General features: G+C 42.2%; 1 pseudogene; it reads right to left on the bottom strand.

Annotated features, from left to right (window-relative positions):
- Positions 1-238: 238 nt before the first annotated feature.
- On the bottom strand, positions 239-2695 carry LOC102136947 (large ribosomal subunit protein eL15-like; annotated as a pseudogene).
- Positions 2696-13849: the final 11154 nt, after the last annotated feature.

Here is a 13849-nt window from a genome sequence, read left to right as displayed (position 1 = left end):
AGCTTTGCCAACCCACTGGTAACTTCTGACTTCTGTATGAGAACAAGGTTGTGCTGTTTCAAGTCACTAACTTTGTTGCATTTTGTTTATAGCAGCAGTAGGAAACGAATACAACCAGAATGTAAGAGGAACTTTCCATTGGAGTCCTTTTTAAAGAGTAGGGCCTCTTTAAAGAAATACTCTTTTTGGACTGTCCCAAATTGTTTATTAGGAATGAATTTTACAATCTTTACTTATATCAGCGGTAACGGTGGAGCTGATATAAGAGTCTTGTGTCTTCTCCACGCTGCACAGCGAGAACCACCAACAGTGTGGTGGAACTTATGACCCTTTCCAAGGCCACGGCTCTTTTGGCCTGCAAATGTCAGCCCACACATCTCCCTGTGCTTGTGGATTGGTTTGGTGATCCACTGGGTGTCAGGATTTCTTCTGATGGCTTTATGGAATGGATCAATGAGGATAACCTCAAAAAATCTGTATGTGGAATCTTTACCAACCCAGTAAGAATTCTAGGACTGTTAGAGCCCCACAGTGGCATTTAGCTCACTCCTCTGCAACGGACTGAAGGTTTTGGGCAAACTTTAGCTGGTTAACACCATGATGGACAGGCTTGCTGTAAGTTGCACCCTTAGGAACTGGGCGTTTTCGGCCACCACGATACACACGAATCCTACATATAACATAATCTTGCTTGGCCTTGTAGCCCAGTCAGCCCGCTTTACGGGGCCTGGTACGGTGGGGCCTGGTGGAGTGGTGAGCCCTGTGGACAGCAGAGAGCTTGCGGTACTGCCAGCAGTGGACCCTCAAGAGAAAGTGTATGACATCACACTGCTTCTTCCTCCATAGCTCCTGGATGTACTTGTATGCACCGACCTTGGTTTAATGGATGGCTGCTGCCAGGTGGAAAGGAAAAAGCTTTTCTCCACTAAAGAAATATTTTTACACTTTTTTTGAGGGCATTTTTTAAAAAATTAACCCCTCCACAGTTACTTCTTATAAATTCTCTTTCCTTTGAGAATTTTTGCTCCCAAGAGAAACAGTACAACCTTAGAGCAACTGAGCAAAGTTAGGCCGACTCGGAGAAGTTAGGCCAAGTTGAAGCACCACACCAGGGCTCAAGCAATTAAAAGACCTAAGGCTTCAGGTCATGGTTGGATGTGAGATCTCAAATTCTATTATTAGGTTGTTTTTCTCCTCTCTGCTCACAAACAAGCTCTCTTCCATATGCCAAGCATGATGGCCATGAAATTCAATACACATCCAATTAACTTAGGAACTCCCTGAGGAAAGAGGACTCAGGATCACTATGGCAGAAAGGTCCCAGGAGGACTCCAATTGACCTAGCTTGGATCACATGATCAAGTTAGATTCATCACTGTGGCCAGGGAGATGATATACCCTGATTGGTTGGTCTGAGAGATAGCATACTCTGATTGGCTGGTCTGGGAGATGAGCCTGCCCCGTGGCAGGAAGTTGGGTCAGCTTTAACCAAACCTCACAGAATGGGTTCCCCATAGAAATTAGAGAGTTAAAAATTAAATATCAATGAAAAGCAGAGATAAAGACCATGTCATTGTGGAGGGGGAAAGAGAGAGAGAGAAAAAAAAAAAAAGACTCTCTTATGACTTTCTAGTTCTTGGATATAATGCTTCATGACACCTAGCCACATTGCCTGTGGATTCAGGAGTATCCTGCATGCTTCTGACAAACTCTCTCATTTCTTAAGTCAAGAGTGTTTATATTCTTGGCATCTAAATAATTCCCAACCAAGAAAGACCAAAGTAATATGTCTTTAATGAACCAACGTGTCAGGTGATGTTTTATTGATAACAGTATTTTTGATACCTGTGATGGAATTCTTTTCCCCAGTAATAGCCCCCTGATTTTCTTTGGGGCAACACTCTGGATTCCCTTGTTTTGGATAAGCCTGGTCAAGCCAAAGTTCTGGGCATGGGATAGGTGATTCAAGTCTGCCAATCAGCCTGGGGCCACAGGGATTAGTTCAAGGGTGGGCAGTTGATCCAAGGTCCAAGATTTTTTTGTGGAAACCATTGAGACTCCTTCCGCTGAGCTTGAAGCTTTGAGGACATAAGAGACTCTGGAATCCATCTTACCAGCATGAAGGCAAAGCTTGCCTGAGGATGAAAGAAAGAAGATCAGAAAGTGAAGGTAAGACAGCTGACCCCTGAGGATGTAGCCTGAGCATACGGATCTAACTGTGTGCTTAACCAACTCCTAGACTTTCAACTATGTAAACCAATACATACTCTTTTGCGCTTACACTAGCTTAGGTTAGATTTCAGTCACTTACCACAGAAAAAGTTTTTACCAATATTTTAATTTATATATTGTTTCAGTTATATTTGCATCTGTAATGTATTGCTATGCAACAAATCACCCCTAAATGTAGGGTCTTAAAATAACAATGATGTTTTCTTTCTGTGATTCTGTGGGCTAAACGAGTGAGCCTCCTGTTGGCCTTGCTTAGGCTCACCCGTGAGTCTGCACCCCACTGGTATACCTGGTTAGGGATGGGCTTCGCTCAGCATGAGGTCAACCATCTTCAAGGAGGCTAGACTATTCCTCTTCACATGGCAATGACAGGGCAGTGTTCAGGGGCACACTTCTATATACAAATGCTTACCAGACTTCTACTTATATCATATGTGTAGATGTCCCATTGGCCAAAACACATGTTGTGACCAATCCTAGCGTCAGTGATTCATGCTATAAAGTAGCATGAATAAAAGAAGGATGATACATTGAGATCATTTATGCAATGATTTACCAGATTCTTAAAAAATTTCTAAGTGCTTCTCTGTGCATTAGCTTATTTAAGCATCATAATAACCCTGTGAAATACTCAAAATCAACATCAATTTTGTGTCAGTTAGGCTCCAATTAGGAGAGAGAAATACCGTCAGAAATTTAAACAGAAAAAAGTGTAATATAAAGAGTTATCAATTGGTAATAAGGAACTGGCAACTGGGAATGGGAGGAGATAAAAGAGAACTCTGAAGACTAACCTAAGAGTCGGGGAGAGTGACCAAGAAAAGAACAAACTTGGAAGGTAGGCCGAGTTTCACACCTTGTGGCAGGCAGGAGGAGCATACCTGTGGCCCACTGGATAGAGGAGAGGTTTGCTGAGTTGTCCCGGGCCAGAGCTGGTTATCAACTGGTGGGCTGAGGCTGGTGAGCAAGGAACCATGAGTCTCTCACCAGTGTGCCAGCCAAACTTGCAAAAGCAAACTTGCAAGAGTATGGATGTCCCTGGCCATCCTATATGCATGCCATCCGTGTATAGCTATGTCATAGGAGCAAGTGGGAAAGAATAACACAGGAACTGTAAAAAGAAGCCCCTTCCACCCGCAGAGTCCCTGTGGCCTCTCTATTGACAAAGCTGTACACAGTGCCGGCTGACAGAGGTCAACAGGTATAGGGTCCAGCTCTACAGTATCACAAAGCAGAACAACAAAGGGAACTGAGAAGCGATCAGTTGAAAAGGGGCGCCGTCCATCTCTTGGGCTTCTTCACTTCCATATGCACCCTTTCACAAACATTTGAACTCCTTCGCGAAAATAAAACACCTCGCCGGGGGCGGTGGCTCACGCCTGTAATCTCAGCACTCTGGGAGGCCGAGACGGGCGGATCACAAGGTCAGGAGATGGAGACCATCCTGGCTAACACGGTGAAACCCTGTCTCTACTAAAAAAATACCAAAAAATTAGCGGGCGAGGTGGCGGGCGCCTGTAGTCCCAGCTACTCAGGTGGCTGAGGCAGGAGAATGGCCTAAACCTGGGAGGCGGAGCTTGCAGTGAGCTGAGATCCGGCCACTGCACTCCAGCCTGGAGACAGAGCGAGACTCCGTCTCAAAAAAAAAAAAAAAAGAAAACAAAACACCTGTATGTTTTCACCGAACGTAACACAGCTTCCCTTTGTAAAAATGAGCACGTGTTCACCTCAAAATGAGGAAACACACAGTTCCAACAGTAATAACTCTGAAGTTCAGTCACAGTCCCAGTGAATATTTTGTTTGTTTTTGAGACAGGGTCTTGTCATCCAGGCTGGAGTGCAGTGATGCAATCATGGCTCACTGCAGCCTTAACCTCCCAGGCTCAATCAATCCTCCCACTTCAGCCTCTTGCGTAGCTGGGACTACAGGTGTGCACCACCATGCCTGGCTAATTTTTGTATATTTTGTTGAAACAGGGTTTTGCCATGTTGCCCAGGCTGGTCTCAAACTCAGGGGCTCAAGCAATCTGCCTACCTCGGCCTTCCAAAGTGATGGGATTACAGGGCGTGCCAATGCACTGGGCCCCAGTGAATATTTTGTTACCTGAACACTAAATTATAAAGTTAACCTCCAACAATTTAGATATAAAATAAGAGTGGGAAGGAGAGAAAAGAATATTTTTATAATATACAAATGAATATATACTGTTTGAAATGCTTATTTAGAAATAAAATGCCTGTTCCCCAGTGCCATAAAGAAACAGCACTTGAACATAAATTTAATTTCCTCAGCAAGGCCATTTTTACTTTCTGCAGTAAGGGTACACTTGCCAGCAGTTTTACCACGAGAGTACACTGAACAAAGGAGGCAGGGTCATTTATAACCTGACCCATCCACCTTACTGTTGTGTTTGGTTTCCATTGGCTGGAACGGGACCTCACGTTCTGTATTAGTCCCGATTGGCTAGCAACTTAGAACTTTCTAAAAGAGGCAAAGGCTGAGGAGAACAAAGGAAGGAGGAAGTAACCTGTGGAATGCTGAGAAAAGTAAAAGCACCTCCAAATACGGAAGAGGAACAGGCTATGACCTAATGCTTGCTTGGACCAGTATAAGCATGGCAGGGCAAATATTTAGGCTACATTGTGGGAGCTAGGAACATAAAGTACATTGATTTATTTATTACAGCTAGCAGATATTTAAGACTGTTAGCACAGGTCTTTGAATAAATTTTGCTTCTAGGAGAAGTTGCTATACTCCTAATTAGTCAGGAAGGAGAGTCTTTTTAAAGAGGAACCTCTACTTTACTTTTTACATACACATACAACAAGCAAGGAGAAAATCTGCAAAGCTAATGTGAACCCAGAAAATCTGGGACAGGTCTCAGTTAATTTAGACAGTTTATTTTGCCAAGGTTGAGGACACAGCCTCAGGAAGTCCTGACGACCTGTGCCCAAGGTGGTCAGGGCACAGCTTGGTTTTATACATTTTAGGGAGACAGGAAACATCAATCAGTATGTGTAAGAAGCACATTGGATGGATTGGTCTGGAAAGGCGGGACAACTTGAAGCAAAGGCAGGAAGAAGGCTTCCAGGTCGCAGACAGGTGAAACGCAAATGGTTGCATTCTTTTGAGTTTCTGATGAGCCTTTCCAAAGGAGGCAATCAGATATGCATCTATCTCAGTGAGCAGAGGGATGACTTTGAATAGAATGGGAGGCAGGTGTGCCCTAAGCAGTTTCTAGCTTGAGTTTTCCTTAGTGATTTTGGGGGCCCAAGATATTTTCCTTTCACATGACCACAGTCCTGATTTTTGTAAGATGCCATAGAATAATCTATGATTTCCTCCTCCCACAATTCCTCCTATATTCACTTTACCCTCAGACAGAAACTCAGATGGTCAAGGTTCTTTACTAGGTGAAATGACCCAAACCTTCATTCCCTAAGGGTCTGAGTCTTCAGTCATGCTGCTTTTTGTTTGCTTGTTTCTGTAGTTTTCTATTACCTTTTACTATTGCACATAGAAGTACTAGGAGGATCTCTAGATAATCCTCTGTGTTCCAGACATGGTTCCTCTTCCCCATTGTGTAGTAGCAGTTCAATTTCCCCTTGGTAACTGGGATCAATCATTCTAGCCCGTAGAGTAACACCTTTTTCTGCTGGTTGGCTCAGTGGCACAAGTCACCCCAAATGGCCAGGTGGCAGCTGCATCTCTCAGGAAGCCACAGTTTCACCAAGCAGGCAATAAAGGGTGGATTTGGAGCTGAGTGGTGAGAATAAATTGATAGCAGCACAGTTGTCTCTGTTCTTCAAATAAGAAAACTATGATTCAGAGAGCCAATTGATATGCCTTACATCATGTGCTACCAGAGGCAAGGGCCAGGACTTCTTCCCTGGTCCTCAGGCCTCAGATCAGAATCTTCTTTTTTGCTCATTTAGGGATAGTTGTTCAGCTAGATTGGATCAAGCACCAGACACGTATATAAGACCTGGGTCTGAATGCTACCATTTATTTACTCACTGTAAAACCCTGGGCAACTCCCTTAAGGATTCTGGAGCCTCAGTTTTTTTCAACTGTAAAGTCAGGACACTGGTCCCCACTTGACAGGATTAGAATGAGAACTGAATGGTTAAAGGTCTATGAAGGCACTCTGTAAACTCCAGCAGATTATACAAAGCTAAGGCATCATTATTAAGGATCGTACAGTCTCTCAAGTTACTGCTTACCCGTGGAAAATTTTGATTAATTCCTTAGCATCTCATAGTTTATGACAAATGGCCCTATTAAGGGAAGTTACTGCCACCCAGGCAGCGACGGGGTGATTTCTAAAATCAGCAGAAAATGTAGAACAAGTGGGCATAGTCCAGAGTGGCAGGAATTGGTAGGGTTCTATGGACCAGTAATCTCTGACTCTCAATTATTTCTGCCAAATATTTCTTTCGAGTCATTTTGGGAAATGGCTCACTGCCTTTTGCTATTTTATTAAATCTAAGAATCTCATTAAGTCAAACTATCAGTGATGCATTGTCAGCAGGAAGAAAATGGGGAAAATCCTCTTTCAGTGTTTGATCACGAAAATCTTTCTAACAAACCCAGGACAAACACATTCCACTCCTACTGCCTATTCACATGAGATTAACTATTGTGCCTGTTCACAATATTCAATCATCATTTCTTACTCATTTAGAGCTGCTTGCATGCATTAGGAAATGGAGAACAGCAGGCTACAGTGTATCCTTCTGCATTCTCAGTGCTAGAAATATGGCTTAATTAAATGCAATTAGGACCTTGACACTATTTTTATTAAGAAAAGAAGAAGCCAAAACTCTCTCCTCCAAAATAAAGAAAAAGATAGTAGAAGAAATTAACATTTGTTTTTCACTTTCTACTACACACTCTAGGTTGTTCCCAGTTTTTTTGTTGTATTTTATAGACCATTACTCACAGTCGTGCCTAACAAACACCTAGACTGCCTTTCTCGCCTTTACTTGCTACATTGATAGTCCCCACTAATAATAAGCATTGAACATATTTGGAGGGAAAAGCACAGTTTCCTATGCTCAGTCCAATTAATGAAAATGTTGTTTTCCATATAGTTTTCAGGAAGGTGTTACATCATTAAACATCATCATCTGAGGGATGATTTGAGACAGGGTCTCACTCTGTCACCCAGGTTGGAGTGCAGTGGCACAATCATGGCTCACTGCAGCCTTGATCTCCCCAGACTTAGGTGATTCTCCCACCTCAGCCTCCCAAGTAGCTGGGACTACAAGGTGTGTGCCACCATGTCTGGCTAATTTTTTTATTTTTATTTTTTATTTATTTATTTTTTTTGGAGAGACAGGGTTTTGCCGTGTTGCCCAGGTTGGTCTCGAACTCCTGGGCTCGAGCAATCCACCTGCCTCAGCCTCCCAAAGTGCTGGGATTACAGGCATGAGCCACCATGCCCAGCTTCATCCTACATCATCTTAGCAGCTGTCTGTGTGCCTAATTTGGTGTCTGGCACACAGGCACACAATAAATATTTGTATGGAGGCCTTTGGCTTCGTGTCATAGCCTGTTATCAATGAAAGGATCATAGAAGAACTCATAAAGAGGTTCTAAACTTTTCAGATGACATTTAAAATTAACTGGTTTCGGGCTATCATGCTAAACCAAGACTTTTAAAGAAAGTCTTCCCCTTCATTATTAAAGTGATAAATGGTCACTATGGAGTTTTTTGAAAATATAAGGAAAAATAAGATGAAAATCACCCATAATCTCACAACCCAGATATATTTTTTAAAATTTTGGTGTATTTTCTCCTGTCTCTCTCTCTCTCATTAGGATTGTACAATACACAGTTTTGTGCTCAACACTTTTTCACATAATATATTTTGAATATATCTTTCTTGTCATTATGTGGTCTTTGAAAACAAAATATTCAAATAATGTATGAAATTCTATGCTTGTATATATGCATATGTGTACTCCCTCAGTGTGTATATACAAAGACACACACACATACCCTCACACACATACAGGGATGGACACACACACAGAGACACAGAATACTACATAAAACAAAGCTGAATTTGTTACTTATGGTAAGGAAGAGCCATGCTGGTCAGGTAGAATCTGGCTGAGCAGAATAATGATTTTATACTGGATTTTGGGGAAGCATAGAGTTCAGGGATTGGGAGATTTTCAGGGATATAAGTAGACTGACGTCAACTCTAGAGATGTGGTTACTCCAGTGAGACTGTTGTTGATTGGTTGGCATTCAGAAGCTCATTTACTAGACTAACTTGATTCCTGAGTGGCTGACTTGCATATGTAAGAGACTATCACTGATTGGTTGGTTTGTCAAAGCATGTTCACTGAAGCAAGTTGCATTGATTGATAGAATTTAAATCCTGGTTATAATGGTACTTGTTACCATGGTTATAGAACAATCAACCTTTTCCCAGGAATATGGGATTTTAAAAAATTCTTAATACAATAATTTAATCATTCTCTTATTATGGGATAACTGGATTACTCACAATATTTCCCCTATTATAAATAATGCTCCAGAGACTATGCTAACAATATTTGAGCATATTCCCGGTTATTTTGTTAGGAAAGATTCCTCGAAGTGGACTGGTGAGTCAACAGATGATTTTGTTTAATTTCATTAAAGTAATACGAGTTTGTTACAGAACATTTAGGAAATATAGATACATAAAAAGGAGAAAATTAAAATCATCCATAAGCTACCCCTCTCCATACCATATTATCCCTGTTTAATGTTTAGAACTTATTCTTCTATTCCATTTGTTGTGTGCCTCTGTAGATGTATACAAAGAAACACAAATGAAAAATTCTGGTAGTCCTCTTTTCCATTTTGCTTTCTTTATCTAATTTTCCGGGATATCTTTCCTTGTCATTACATAGTCTCATGTAATGTCTGGATAAGATGTGTGTTTATATCCGTATGTAATACCACGATTCCTTTAACTATTTTCTGTTGTTGGATATGCAGGTCTCCCTTCCACCTTATTTTGTTCAATCCTAATAGTATTCTCATATTATTTTAAATTTTTTCATTATTATTATTATTTTGAGACAGAATCTCGCTTTGTCGCCCAGGCTGGAGTGCAGTGGTGCCATCTCTGCTCACTGCAACCTCCACCTCCTGGGCTCAGGCGATTCTCCTGCCCCAGCCTCCCAAGTAGCTGAGACTACAGGTGCCTGCCACCACGCCCAGCTACTTTTTATACTTTTAGTAGAGATGGGGTATCACCGTGGCCAGGCTGCTCTCCAACTCCTGACCTCAGGTGATCCACCCATCTCGGCCTCCGAAAGGGCTAGGATTACAGGCGTGAGCCACCGCACCTGGCCTTCATTATTATTAAACAATGACTTATTGCATATATGTATACCTAAATGTTCACACATGTCTATGTTTATTGTCTAAAAATAATTTCACAGAAGTTGGACTTTGGGTCAAGTATTGGGGCAGGGTTTTAAGATTTTTTGATAAGTATGTTGGAAAAATGGTTTCCAGAAAGTTAAAAATGTAAACTGCTGAATTTTCTTCACCCTATGTAATACTTTGCCTCAAAGTATTTTTTCTGTTCTTTGCCCATTTTATAGAAAGAATTAGTATCATATTTCTATATTAATTTGTATTTTACTGAGTGGAGGGTTGAAACTACTTTCCAGTTTTATTGTTAAAATTGTTTTTCCTTCTACCAACGTCTTATTTATGAACTTTGTTATTTTTCTGTAGTCAGGTTCATATTTTCATATATGGTTGTTAGAATACTTCATATAAATATATTCACCCTTGGCTGGGTGCAGTGGCTCACGCCTGTAATTCTAGCACTTTGGGAGGCTGAGGTGAGCAGATCACCTGAGGTCAGGAGTTTGAGACCAGCCTGACCAACATGGAGAAAACCTATCTCTACTAAAAATACAAAATTGGGCAGGCGTGGTGGCACATGCCTGTGATCCCAGCTACTCAGGAGGGTGAGGCAGAACTGCTTGAACCCGGGAGGTGGAGGTTGCAGTGAGCCGAGACTGCACCACTGCACTCCAGCCTGGGCGACAGAGCAAGACTCCATCTCAAAAATAAATAAATAAATAAATAAATAAATAAATACACACACACACACACACACACACACACACACACACACACATATTCACCCTTGTGGCATTTCAGGTATCTTATTATTTGCTTTAAATTTGATTTAGTGTTTTAAAAATCTCAGTATTATGGAAATTTTCAAACTTTCAAAGGTTTTTATATACTGTATGTAATACTAGGGAAAATAGTATAATAAACCTCCATGAGCACATTACCCAGTTTCAATAATTATCATGGCCCATCTTATGTCTCTACACCCCCCAGCCTCTCTCACACTGGATTATTTTGAAGCAAGTCTCCAACATCAAATAGTCTCAGCAGTAAACACTTCTATATGCATATATATATATATATACACACACACACATTTTGTTATTCTTGTTATGTTTGTTGAGACAGGGTCTCACTCTGTTGCCCATGCTGGAGTGCAGTAATGCAATCATAGCTCACTTACAGCCTTGAATTCCTGGACTCAAGCAATCTTCCCACCTCAGCCTCCCCAGCAGTTGGGGCCTTCAAGTGGCATCACCATGCCCAGCTAGTTAAAAAAAATTTTCTTTTGTAGAGACAGGGTCTCTCTATGTTGGCCAGGCTGGTCTCCAACTGGTCTCAAGCAATCCTCCCATCTTGGCTCCCCAAAGTGCTGGGATTACAGGGAAGAACCATCATGCCCAGCCTGTATATACATATATTTTAAAAATCTAACAGCAATATTATTATCACACCAAAAACCTCTACAATAATTCTGTAATATTATTAAATATCTAGTCAGTGTTCATATTTTCCTGACATATATACTATATATTTGTATATATAATATATGCACATATATTTGCATATATTATTTATATACCTATATTATATATATACACACACATATATACACACACACATATATATAAAATCACAAATCATTGGATTCTGAAGTTAGACTCACACAATCAAAGGTATTACCCAGTATCAAGCTCCACAAGTAATTTCAAAAATACAGGCAATCAGGCTGGGTGTGGTGGCTCATGCCTGTAGTACCAGCACTTTGGGAGGTCAAGGTGGGTGGATCACTTGAGGTCAGGAATTCAAGACCAGCCTGGCCAACATGGTGAAACCCCATCTCTACTAAAACTACAAAAATTAGCTGGCGCCTGTAATCCCAGCTAGCTAGGAGTCTGAAGCACAAGAATTTATTGAGCCTGGGAGGCAGAGGTTGCAGTGAGCTGAGATCACACCACTGCATGCCATCCTGGGCAACAGAGTGAAACTGTGTCTCAAAAGAAAAGAAAAGAAAAGAAAAGAAAAAACATAGACAATCAAGAGAATGAGACAAAGTACAGACAGCCTCCAAGGATGGGGCAAGGTCACTGTGGGGGTGGCTCTGAGAAACCTGGCAAAGTGATGGACAACACTGAGGCAAGGGGATACGCCCGAGTTGCCCTGAAGATGCTTGAGGGAGGAATGCTAAGGGACAGAGGCTAAGGCGAGTAGGATGCTTAGATGGCTATTTCATGTCAGGCTAAAAGATCCACCAGAGGAACGACCCTTGGAGGGCCCAGAGGACACGCCCTTCAGCCAGGGCATTGGAATGTGCTGGTGAGGGGGCATCAGCACTGCTAATCCATTCAGTGGTGGTGCTCCGCTGCAGGTCAGGATCAGCCATTGAGAAGATGGTCTGAGTTGGGCTTGTTAATGTGGATAGGGATGATGGAGCCCTGAAGTAATAGAGGCAACTTAACCACCAGAAGCCAGGAGGACATAATGGGTGTAACGAGTAGCAGTGTGGAAGGGGGTGTTGACCCACAAGGGTCTATGGAGATGACTGATAGAGCAGGGCATCTGTAGGGGCAACACAGGCACCAACAAGGGTGGTGCTTAATATCCAGAACCACAAAAAAAAGACAAGAATGAAGGAGCAGGGAGAGAGAGTGCCTGTCTCACGTCTCCCAGTCAGAACTCAGTGTTACTTTTTAAATAGCATTTGCAGTAACCCAGGCATATTTTACTAAGGATTATGCAGAGGCAGAAAGCAAGCCTTCTTTTATTAACATTTGAGTTCTAGCTGCCTTCTCCTCTCAACTATTCTTCGCTGATTCTCCATCTCCAGACTATTTGTCCTAAACTTTTTTGGCCTCATCCATTCTCCACCCACACAGCACACATTAGCAGTGATGCGGGTGGCCTCACAAACTTCAAAATCTGACAGTGCAATCTCAAACCTATTGCTAATTACCTCCGTGAGCTCCTTCAGACCAGACTCAGCACTTCATCTTGGCTACTCTCTGAAACCCAACTTCAGAACTTTTGATAAGCAATATAGACTTCACTGAATGCTTCATAAGGAAATAAAGAGAAGATTACATGACAAGTCATAGAGCAAAACTTCATCAGCAAACTTCAAACAAACTTCAAAAGTTCCACCTTTGGCCGAGCGTGATGGCTCACACTTTTAATCCCAACACTGAGAGGCTAAGGTGGGCAGATCACTTGAGGTCAGGGGTTCAAGATAAGCCTGGTCAACATAGTGAAACCCCATCTCTAGTAAAAATACAAAAATTAGCCGGGCATGGTGGCGGGTGTTTGTAATCCCAGCTACTTGGGAGACTGAGGCTTGAGAATCGCTTGAATCTGAGAGGCGGAGGTTGCAGTGAGCTAAGATTGCACCGTTGCACTCCAGCCTGGGCGACAGAGCCAGACCCTGTCTCAAAAAAAAAAAAAAAAAAAGAAAAAAGAAAAGTTTCACCTTCATGATCTGGAGGTGCTTACTTAAGCTTCTTCACCACTCTCTACCTTGAGCAGTATCTTTTGGGCACTTTGCAGTTCTCAGGAGTATCTATGCTCTTGCCTTCTTATCTTTCCACTTGTCATTCTCTCTTTTTAGCATATTCTTCCTACCTCCACTTCCCAAACTGGATAATTCCTGATCATCCTTTAGGAGTTACAGATTTCACTTCTTTTGAGCAGCTTCCCGTCTCCCTCCAAGTCTAAATTAGGGATCTTTCCTGAAGGCTCCTCTTATTATCTCTTCTGCTTACTCTTTATATCAGTCAGGGGCCCCGCAGGAAGCAAACGGCACACTCTGAGTTAAAGAAACCAGCCAGGAACGCTGAGGCATCTGGGAACCAGAAAAATCGAGAAACCATTCATACCCCTGAGCCTGAAGGAGCAAATGGAGAGAGAGTGGTGTTACTAACACCCTACTAAGAGCTGGGGCCATGGAAGCAGAGTCGTCCAGCAGAAGTCAGAGCCAGAGGGGAGCATCAGCAATGCTAGACTGAAGAAGGAAGAGCTGGGGCTGGGGCAGGAATATTCTGATGTCCCTCTCCTTTCCCCTCCTTCCAATATCTGTCCATAGGTTGCACCTAACCAGAAGTCAGAGGGCAAGAAAGCCCAGGCCATTCTCTGGGGGCCTTGAGTTTGACAGAAAGATACAGAGAATAGATGGTGAAAGGAAAATAGCCACCATTTCCTATATTAATTCTTTATCACGTGGTGTTGTATTTGCTGAGTTGCTG

Source organism: Macaca fascicularis, chromosome 9 (genome assembly GCF_037993035.2).
Source record: "Macaca fascicularis isolate 582-1 chromosome 9, T2T-MFA8v1.1".
Lineage (NCBI taxonomy): Eukaryota > Metazoa > Chordata > Mammalia > Primates > Cercopithecidae > Macaca > Macaca fascicularis.
This window is presented reverse-complemented; position numbering and strand designations above follow the sequence as displayed.